This window comes from Melospiza melodia, chromosome 1 (genome assembly GCF_035770615.1).
Source record: "Melospiza melodia melodia isolate bMelMel2 chromosome 1, bMelMel2.pri, whole genome shotgun sequence".
In the NCBI taxonomy this organism is placed as follows: Eukaryota; Metazoa; Chordata; class Aves; order Passeriformes; family Passerellidae; genus Melospiza; species Melospiza melodia.
Window position 1 is genome coordinate 21,670,710 of NC_086194.1, and position 11,525 is coordinate 21,682,234.

Sequence of the window (11,525 nt, forward strand, 5' to 3'; positions counted from 1 at the left end):
AATCCACACAAAAACCCAGTGCGGTTGTTGCAGTTATAAAATTGAATTAATGCTTTTTGTAAAAAGTTTCTACACTTTCTACATTTCTACACTGCCTTGAAAGTTATTTCAAAGCAGTGTCAAATATTTGCATTTGATTATACTCCTCCCAAAATCAAAGGTAAAAACATATCTTAGGTAGGAACAACATCAGAGAGGGAAAACATCTGACTTCATGTAAAACTTCTAGATTCTGATCCTGATGCAGGCATGAATATAATCTAGGTACAGGCTTTACCTTACCTGTGTAAGTAATCTCATTTCAGGCACAGCAAGATTAAAGCAGATGGAGGTAAACATAGGCAAAACTGTCTGTTCAGTTCTTTACATGCTTAAACAAAGGCACATATTCCCAACATTTCAAAGCCCATTTGGACACCTTAATATCTCTGAGAAGCTGAGCAGTACTTGGGAGCTGTGAAACCATGTTTCTCCAGTAAACAAAGCTGCAATAAAATTGCATTTTAAAAAAATATTACATGATTAATCTGATAAGAAAAATATTAATATTTTGTATTTAAACTTATTGAGTCTTGATTTTGATTATTTGTAATTCTTTTCCTTTAAAAATACTTATATATGAATTTTAAACCAGACTGTCCCATTAGTGCAAAAATTAAGACAGTAAAATAACATTGGGAAAATAGTTTTTAGAAGTATTGATTATTTGTTATTTACAAACAGAAACATTCCACCTCTAATCACACAGAAAGGTTCACTGGCTCTCTGCCGCAGGAGTAACACAGTTCTGCTGAAGACACATTAGTAATTTGTGTTAAAGTTCATAAAGATAGTTTCCTGGGGCCAAAGCACTGCCCATCCACAAAATTCAATGGAAGCTAACAGTGTTTAGTCAAGGACAGCCCCTGTCCATAGCTTTATTTATTTCTGCATTTCTGGGGCAACAAAATTGTACAGTCATTATGGGACATGACCTCCAAAGTGATAGAGTTGGGTATGCATATGCTGCTACCTGCCTCTCCAGCTGCCAGAGCACTTCCCAAGTTGCAATGAAGCACCAAGGGCTGTCTGCTCACAGGACCCATGCCTTACAAGGTGATGGCATCTCCTGTAGTGGGACTCTTTGTTACACTAGGAAGCATTTTTTGCTTAACTTCCAGGAAAAATGTAAAGACGGCAATCTGTCTTCAACTCCCACTCTGATAAGCTGTGAATAATAAATGTCTGAACAGAACTATGACAAGTGGGGCTGCTATTTAGGATAAATATAATAGCAGGCACTGACTACATGGAATGCCATAAGGACAAAGGGGAACTATCGGTGTTGGTAAACACTACCTGCCTAACAAGAGAAAAGAATGTTCTTTATACCTCCAGTATGTAAAGGGAATCATGGATGCATTTCTATCTAATTCTTTTCAATGACAGTATTTTTTGACACTTTTTCCTATAACACTGGATTTCGGAACACATTTAAATAGACATTTTGCATGTGTATTATTTCTGTACATATAAAACTGATGTAAAACCAGTATTGTGAATGTCTGTGGAGTCTGCTATTGTCTATTTGAAAACTGAATTGAATTCGCTATTGAATGAGTTTATCACGCAGCTATAAAGATAACTTTCGTTTCTTAAAGGAAAATTGTAGAAGTATACACTAGTATAGTATAAGAAAATATTAAAAGTGTTTTGCCATGAATTTCAATGCAATATAACCAGCACCAGATCCTCCACTTTGATTCCTTAAATTTCTTCAAAATTAAAAATATAGCTAGTCACAACAAAATTCCATTACTGGATTGTGGAGACCAGTCTGATTAGAGCCTGGGACTCTGGGAGGGAGCTCCAGAAAGATCAGACTATCAGCAAGAAAAATAAGTCTATTATTTACCAAGATATTGACGTTCTGTCTCTTCATTCAACTACTTCTAACACCACACATGAGAACTACAGTACTGAAAATATACTGTATCAGGAATGGCACACAAGATCTATGAACAATTTGTCCCACCTGTCATTGCCAGAACAAGCCTCACTGCAGATCAGAAATGAAGCAAAACAAAAGAATAACCTTAAAAAACTGCAAGTAGCAGATACTGCATTCAAACAATCCACATATGAAGGCCTAAATTTTCAAAGTTCAAATTTGGGCAAAAAAAAGGTATAATTTGCAAAATTCAAATTGCGTGACACAGTATTTCTATGAAATCATGCAATGCATACATACAATAGTGAAGCATTTCTGAGTGTGTGCATCTAATTTCTCAGTTAAGGTACAGGTATCTCAAGTTTGTAATCTACTTGATGCAGCTAGACGTGGAAATCACATAGGTATTTTGCTCAATGTAAATATAAAAAATAATTTCAAGAATGAAAATTACTTCAATTCTTACATGTTAAAAGAGCAACTAAGGAACTATAATACTGGAAAGCTTTGTATGCACAATATTTCTACAGTATTTGGGATACATAAAATAAATAGTCATGCAGTGATCTCTGGACCATCAGTCACATAATTCCTTTCCTACATTCATTAGGCTCCATCTGAAAATCTAAGTGTCTTGTGTCCACAGCCCACTGTGCTGGTTTTGGCTGAGGTACTGTTAATTTTCTCCACAGTGGCTGGTATGGGCTGTGTTTTGGATTTGTGCTGAACACAGGGTTGATAATATAGAGATGTTTTTGTTGTTGAGCAGAGCTCACACAGGGCCAAGGCCTTTACTGCTTTTCATACTGCCCCAAAGGCAATGGAGCTGGGAGTGCATGGGAGGCTGGGACGAGACACAGCTGGGACAGGTGACCCAAAGTGACCAAAGGGGTATTCCAGAGCATGTGGTGTCGTGCTCAGTATACAGAGGGCAGGAAGAAGGAGGAATGGGAGGACATTTGGAGTGATGGTGTTTGTCTTCCCTGCTTTCCTGGGGATGGCTGAACACTTGCCTGCCCTTGGGAAGCAGCAAATTAAATCCTTGTTTTGTTTTGTTTGCATGCAAAGCTGTCGCTTTCCCTATCAAACTGTCTTTACCCCAACCCACGAGTTTTCCTGCTTTTATTGTTCTGATTCTCTCCCCATCCTCACTGGTGGGCAAGAGACCCAGTGTTGGCGTGGGGCTTGGCTGCTGGATAGGGTTCAACCACAATACACACACACACTACGTTTTCACAAGTTCTCTCTCTTAAAGGTTGTAATATTTCTTTATATTTTAGCCTAAATTTATTTATTCATGTTTACTCAGCTGTGCTCATTTGAGTCAACAATGCCCTTGAGTTTAAGCAATTCTCAATTCCTTTTGTCCCCCTTCCTGATGTGATTAAAGCAATCACATCCTCATCCAGCTTACTCTTTGCAAGACTAATAGAACCCTGCTGTAATCTCTATCTCCTTGATCATCCAGGAAACTTTTCTTTGTGATTGTTTCAACTTGATCTCAGCTTTATTGCATATAAGTGAGCAGAATTTCATCAGTACTCCTGATGAGATCTCACTAAGGCCTTATAAAATGGTATTCATATTTCCTTCTCTCTTAGAAATATTTCACCTGATAACATCCTGTTTACTTTTCACAGTCCTCTATCCAACCAGCTTCAGTCATCCTTTGGCCAGCTCAGACTGTGTCCACATTGCTTATATCACCTTCTACAGGCAACAGCAGAGGTCATCCACAAATGAAGCCAAATGCCTCCTGCCCACACTGCTTGGGGCATGCAGTCCTTTTCTAGTGAGCACCATCCATGTCTAAATTACACAGCACAGGATCTGGGTGCCCTGTGGTGTCTGCATGATACTCCTGTGGTCCTAAGATTTCATAGTGGTTCTCTTGGGGCTTTCCAGTTAGAACCACAAAAATGAAATGGAAATTGAGTATGGCAGAGAAATGCCAGACCAGGGACCCTTTCTGGATGTGGGCGATATATGAGAGGTACTGGGTTGGCTTGAACAGGTTTGGATGGCTACACACAGGAAGGAATTAATGGTGAGGTACAAGATACATGCAGAGCAGGAGAAGAGCAAGAAACGAGCTGAGAATTTCCATCATTTCACCAACACACTTGTGTGCATTCCTTTTTCCCTCTGTTATTTCCAAAAGATTGTGATCCCTCTCTTGACAGAAAATGTTCCTACTGCTCTCCATTGACCAGACAACTGCACATTATTTTCAAGTTTTCTTTATAGTTAATAAAAAAAATTACAATCTCCTTTTGATTATTTTGATTATTTTCTGCAGCCATTCCATCCTTAAAATCTCTGCTGTTCCCCAACACTGAGTATCAAACACTAATTTGTATTGATTCAACGATTGTTTACTGAAGAAATAAGACTGTTCCCTACAGACACACCATTAAACAAAACAGCAACAGTGAACAATAAAACTCCTCCATCATGCAATTATTAGAAAAGTCCATGGTGTAATTTTCCCCTATATCAACTAGCTGTCTCAAGCCAAGCAGCACTCAGGATTTACCACAAGCTGGCAAAGAGTCTCAATCAGAAGCATGCATAGAGGCAACGTCTTTGAAGATTAAAGGCAATTAATAATATGGACATGGGTTATGCCATGCTGCTGGCTTCTTCATCAGAAAATAGTCCCAGGCCCTCTTAATTTTCTGGTGTAGACTTGGCTGACAACATTATTAGGTTCACCTAAAAATACTCATCTGGTTTTACTGCAAACTCTTAAGTACATTTAAATCTGAATTTGAATGCATTTCTTCAATGTGTGCCATGGTTTGCCATTTTGTCAGATCTTTAGAAGTGAGACATTCAGTTAGAGTCATCTAACCTTTCAGAATATTCAAATTTCTGAATTTGAATATTCTGAAATCTAATTGTAAATATCTCAGCTGACTTCATCTCTGTGATGAACAGAACCAGTCTCTGCATTCATACACCTCTAGCCTTGGCACCTTTTGCCCAGCTTCATTACTGGCACGGAAAACCTTGTATTTTAGTATTATGGAGCATTTTTCCTCTAACACTAAATCCATTTAATTCCTTATTTATATACAGAAGGTATTTTCTGTCCATAGAAAAGTGGGACTGTGAAAAGAACATAGACCTACAAAGGTGGTCAGAGATTGTGATCATACAGAGTTTGTGCAGATCACAGAGAGTTTCAGAGGAAAAACCTTATCAATACAGATACAGCAGCTCCAGCCATTATCCAGCAGAGACACACACATCTGTATCGCTCCCTTACATGCACCCCCAACTCCAGAGTGACATCACACACACCTGCAGAACTCAGCAAGATCAGGGACTGCATGTTTCAGACTTCTATGACCCTGACTGGCTCCTCTGGGTTCTCAGTAATTATTAAGTGATCACCATAATGTATTATGCATTCAAAAATCTATTTTTTATATGGATATTTCTTCATTCTCCCAAGTAACATACATGTTGAATTCTTACTAAATGCATTGCTCTAGGTCACTGTTTCATACCTGGGCTGTGTCTGTGTGCCCTTGCTTTCTCAGCTGCTCTCACCAATGTTCAAGAAATGCCCAGGCTGATTTTGTTAGCATTTTTATAGTACTGGGAGCAAAGAGGGAGGGGATAATGAAAAGGAAAAGAATCATTTATCAAGACAGAATTAAAAGCAAAACTTTAACAAAAATATATTTGGGTTAAGATTTTAAATGGCATTTGGCTGAATTGTCTGGGAACCAATTTCCACTCGCTCTATCCTCCTGTGGCCAGAAGGCTTATACAATGCATTTTACACTGTGATTTTCCCCATATTATAAGAGGTGAGTTATTTCAGATTCTACTGTGCTTTCAGAGTTTCAAAGCTGAGTCTTAACCTTTAAATCTGCTTATTAATACTCATGTCATGGCTCCTATTGAGAAAGAGGTTTAGTGTCACTGTCCTCAATCAGTGTCCTTTCATTCACTTTCATTAAAGAACCATGTTTTCCTGACAAAGGATAACAAATGGACGCTGTGGGTCCCTAATGTGCTTTTTGACTACAGAGCCTGTACCATTTCTCTGAAGCAATTGCAATTATTTGTCATTTTAATATGACTTGGCAAGGAGATCCAAAAACATATGACCATTATTCATCAATATGTATATCTTGTGCTTGCATTAATATTAGAATATCATTATTATTACCCTGACATTGTATGAGCTAGACAAAATTACATCATGTAAAAAATGTATTAAACTATGTTCGGCAGTATCCATGCAGCAAGGCAAAAGTAATTTAAAGACCTGTAGCAGCTCTTTGTTGAATGCAGCAATTCATTATGATTAGTGGTAAAGTCCTCTTACCTGTGTATTAATGAAATATATTTCAATACTGCTCTACTGTTAATTGAAACAGCATAGTTCTGTGTTACTCTTGTTACCAAACATACCCAATGATCACATTAATTTTCTTTGTTCTTAAAATCTCATGGTATTCCATACTCCTGACATTCCTGGTAAGTAGAAGAAAAAAAAAAAAAAAACAAAAAAAGTCAATTTCTGTTAATTTGGACACCGGCATAGCCATGTTTTCCCCATTTTTTCTAGTTGTTTTTTGCTGTCACTGTTTTTATTCAAGGTATTGCACATCTTGAGCTTATATACAATGTTTGAGTCCAGAACTAAGTTCATTAACAGAGCTTCCTGTAGAGGAATAAAAGCGCTGTGCTTATGTCAGTGTCTGTTGTTTTAAATCCAAAACCACTGACTAAAGCCAGGGGGATACTCCTATTGTTTCTTGGGTTTGTTGAACATGAAACTAAAAGTGGATGAAGGAAACATCCTAATAAAATTTAATACTTTTCTTCTCATTCCCCTCCGCCTCATAAATAACACTGCTCTACAAAAAAAAAAAAAAAAAAAAAAAAAAAAAAAAAAAAAAAGCAGGTAGAAAAATCTCAGAATAAAAGCTCTGTAATAAAATGCAGGGACTTCAGGTTCTATCCAAGAAGGCTATTCAGGATATTTCTCTCAGCTAAATATGACTTGAGGAACAAAGACTCCACCATGAAATAACATTTGAGGACACTTTCCTGGCAAATTGTTGGAAAACACAATTCATAACTAAACAGCAATGGCAAAAATAAAAGAGGTGATGGCAGAGGCAAGTGGCTTCAAAACGCTCAAAAAAATTGTTTGTATTAGAAAGTCTGGAACTAGCGTGATATAGTAATTAATTTATTAGCTGAGTAATTGTATAAACTTGATTTTTAACCTATTTCCATCTCAGCTGAATGAAGATACAAGAAATTGATGCTCTGCTTACAAACTTAGGTCTGTGGGAGTTTCTCAGGTCATCTAACCCCAAGTGTCTCAGTCCCTCCATTTAGTAGGCCTGGACTAATATCCACTGTGATCTCCAAGGGGCATAGGACTCTTCATTTATTCTCCTTAACTTTCACTTAAAAACAAAAGCTACATTATTCTACTAATTTTACATATTTTGTCCATTATTTCCTATTTTCTCCAACTGTAGCACTCTCAATTTTGTATCAGAAATTTCAGTTAAAATTAGCTTACTCTAAAACATTCAAGCCCATCACACTAACCATGAACCTCACTGTGTGCTATGTACTTAGATCATTGTCCATTTTAGGAAGGACTGCTCTTTGGCCTTAGTAGGCAGAAAAAGTGAGTTGTAATATGCCATTGAACTCCTCCATGGAACAACATAATGGGAAGCAACAGCTGAATCAAGCATGTATGACAGCCAAACAAAGGCACATCAATTATGCAGGTGGAGGGATTTTTGCAGAACACCATTTTGTGCAATTCAAAGACATGAGGAGGAAGAATCAATAAATCAACAATATGCACAGAACAGAACTGGGATTATAGCCCTAAAAAATCCCTGTAAGGGTTATGACAAGTGCTACCTGAAAGAGGCTTATAATTCCTGTCATTTTGAGCACTCTTTGTAAATAAAGACGATGATACCAAGATGCCTAACTCCTTCACACAACTTTTCCTAGAAGAAATATCTCATTGACCAATTGCCCAAGTCAACAAAAAAGATATAGGAGTGTTGTTCCCAGTACTTTCACATCATCTTCACTTACATGCCAAATAAGCAGTCCAGGCAGAAGGAGATAAGTGGGTCTAGTCAGAGCAAAGCCAAAAACAGCAGCAGAATGGGGAGTAAAACGGGGAGTGAAGATGTCAGCTGCATAAACATCACATAATGCAGTGAAGAACATGCAAAGAGACATCTGGACTGCTTTTAAATATAGGCATCTGTAAAGGTGATTGCAAAGAGATTCCTATGTGAAACTTCACGGTCATTTTCTATTCTTCATTAAGCATAAGAAAGTTTTAGATATGTCAAATTCTAAATATATTTTTTCAGAAGTCAAACCCACAAAGGGACTCAGCAGCTCTAAAACTGCTACAGACTTGACAAATACTGGAAAAGACTGGAAACAGGAAGAGTAGTGTTCCCATCTCAGAACTTGGGTGTATCAAGTTCTGCAAAACAGAAGGGCATCCTGCTCTGTAAAACATATGAATCAAGTGAACAAGTTGTGTTTAATATCTTTGTCAATGGCACAGACAGTGGGATCAAGTGCACCCTCAAAAAATTTGCAGGTGACATCAAGCTGTGTGGTGCAGCTGACACACCTGAAGGACAGGATGCCATCCAGAGGGACCCAGACAAGCTCAGGAAGTGGGGTCTCTGAACTTCATTAAGTTCACCACAATTAAATACAAGGTGCTGCACCTGGGTTAGGACAACTTCCAATCTGAATACAGGCTGGGAGATGAAAGAATTGAGAGCAGCCTTGACAAGAAGGATTTGGGGGTGCTGGTGGATGAGAGGCTGGACATAACCTGACAGTGTGCCCTTGCAGTCCAGAAAGCCAATTGTGCTTGGGTTGTGTCACAGGCACTGCAGATAGAAGGTTAAGGAAGGTGATTCAGCCTCTCTACTCCAGTCTGGTGAGGCCCACACAGAGTGCTGCATCCAGCTCTGGGGTGCCCAGCACAGGAAGGACATGGATCTACTGAAGCAGGTCCAGAGAAGGGCCACAGGAATGATCAGAGGGCTGGAACAGGTCAGCTGTAAAGACAGACCAAGAAAGCTGGGATAATTCATCCTGGAGAAAAGACTCTAGGGGAGACCTTAGAGCAGTCTTCCAGTATCTAAAGGGGAACTTATAAAAAAATGGAGAAAAATATTTTAATAAGACCCTTGCAATTGGACATAAGGTAATGGTTTTTAAACTAGAAGACTTTAAACTTTTCACAATGAAGGTGGAGAAACGCTGCAACATGATGACAAGAGGGGTGGTAAATGCTCTATCCCTGAAAACATCCAAGGTCAGGTTGGACTGAGTTCTGAGCAAAATTATTTAGTTGAAAATGTCCCTTCACAATGAAGGGAGGGTGGACTAGGTGCCACTTCCAACCCAAACTATCCTATGATTCTATGTACAACAAAATAATGAAACAAATTCAGAGCATGATCAAAGAGGAAGAATCTAAAGCTTAGCTACATAGGATGGCTCTCTGAGAAACAATGAGCTCTGGAGGGAGTGAACTCTGGTTAGGTGTTTAATATCTTCTCAGAGTTCACTCACCAGGGTGTGTTTTTAACTCCACTTTGCAATTGACTTCCTGTTTTCTACCTTTTGATGCAAAATCAGTGAGCATGTGGGATGGCCAAAACAGTTGCATCAATGATCAATTATTGCCTGGAGTGCTTAAAAGCATGCCTCTTTGGTGTTTTCTCAAGAGTATATATTATAGTAGGAGCAGCAATATTTCTTCAGTCTTCTGAGAGCATTACTAGGAACAAAGAAAAATGGAAAACCCAGCACAATTAAGATCATCATCCTTAAAAAAGAATAGCTATAATGCAAAGCACAGAAAGAAATCACAATTATTAAATATTTTTAATATGTAACTGTATTTGGCACTTTAGTTGGGGATCTTTAAGATTTGTGTTGTGTATCTTTTCAGGTTCTATTAAACAACATAGAGTTGGAATGAGCTGAAAGAACCACTTTGTGCAAAATGGTTCAAGAAAGACCTGAACTGCATTTGAAATAGCAAATTACCAGATCCTAAAAATAACCTAAAAATGTTTAAAACTGCAGCCTTTATTAGTTTCCTGACCTGGCTTACCAGTGGGAAGCCACTACTGGACCCATTGGCATAGCAGTGGGGAGGCACATGCCAGAGCAAATGGCTTGAAGTGACCAGTGGCGACAGAGAAGCTGAGAGTGCTACTGAAAGAAATACACATTAAATATGGCACAGTAATATAAATCTCATGTAAGTTTTGTGTCTTTTCAGGACTGCACATTTGTGTAACTGCTCTGAACACAGCACCATCTTTTCCTTACACTTCATTGGAGAGGACCCACAGGAAAACACCGTGCATGTGCTTTGTGGCCACTAGTTGTGGTCTAAGAAATCAAACTTTGCTTGAAGTTACAAAGAATGGGCATAAAGAGTTTTCCAGGATGATCTAGAACAAAGCTGTTTAAAGTCTGGAAAATATGGAACCAATACGAGAAATCCCTTAGTGATCTTAAGGATTTGAAATAAACACAAAAGGCAGTTATGGCTTTGATGACATGCAGCTCCTTTAGAAGGAGACCAGAGCACTGGAGAATTACAATGATGAAACAAGACCTCTAATTTCTATCATTTGGACATTTTCTTTCACCACTTGATCACATTCTATATTGTCTTTAGATAAAACAGAGATGTAAAAGGAAAAAAATACACAAGGCAGCACGGCTTATGCTAAAATGAAGATATAATGTAATAGATTTAAGTCTTTTAGCTTCAAGCAAAATTTTTCTCACCTTACTGGTTTTTGGGTCTATCACATTGGTTGTTTTTTGCCATATTTTGCATGATGTAGCAATTTTCTGATAAACTCTCTGGGACAAGGCTTGTCTTCTACAGTTATTAATAAAATGCACAGAATACCAAAACTTTTGTCCCTTTTTAGATTTCTGAGAAGTGACACTGAGAAAAAAAGCCAAAGAGGAAAGAAAATAAATAAGGGTATTATCTTGCACATTTTAAAGCCACAGGTGATATATATTATACATTTGTTGCTGTTCTTTTCTTTCTGTGAAGGCAAATATTTATCTTGAGAGGTTAACTAATGCAGACTGGCAGCAGGTATCCCAAACGCTAAAGTGCTACACCAAGAACATCTTCAAACTTCCCATTTCCAGGTTATTTACTGTCCTTGACCTTGACTGTCCTTTGAGAAGGAAAGAAAATTTGGTCTTAGCTTTGATATGCAGTAGGAAAAACTAATTAAACTCACTTGCACTTCCGTTTCCAGCATCTGTGTTGCCTTTTGATGAGGAAGCTGCAAAGTGAGAGCTTAACCCAAGCCAAAGACTCTTCTCTCAGGATCTCAGGCTATCCTGAAACAGTAAAGAAACTCTGTGTCAACTTCAACATGCTTTTAGCTAATGTGGCATCCTGCAGAATTTACTCTCAGCATCCCAGTTGTATTTTGATCTGGACAGCCTGTCATTTTATAGTAAACTTTTGATACTAAAGAGCAGTCAAATTGCTTTAGACCAA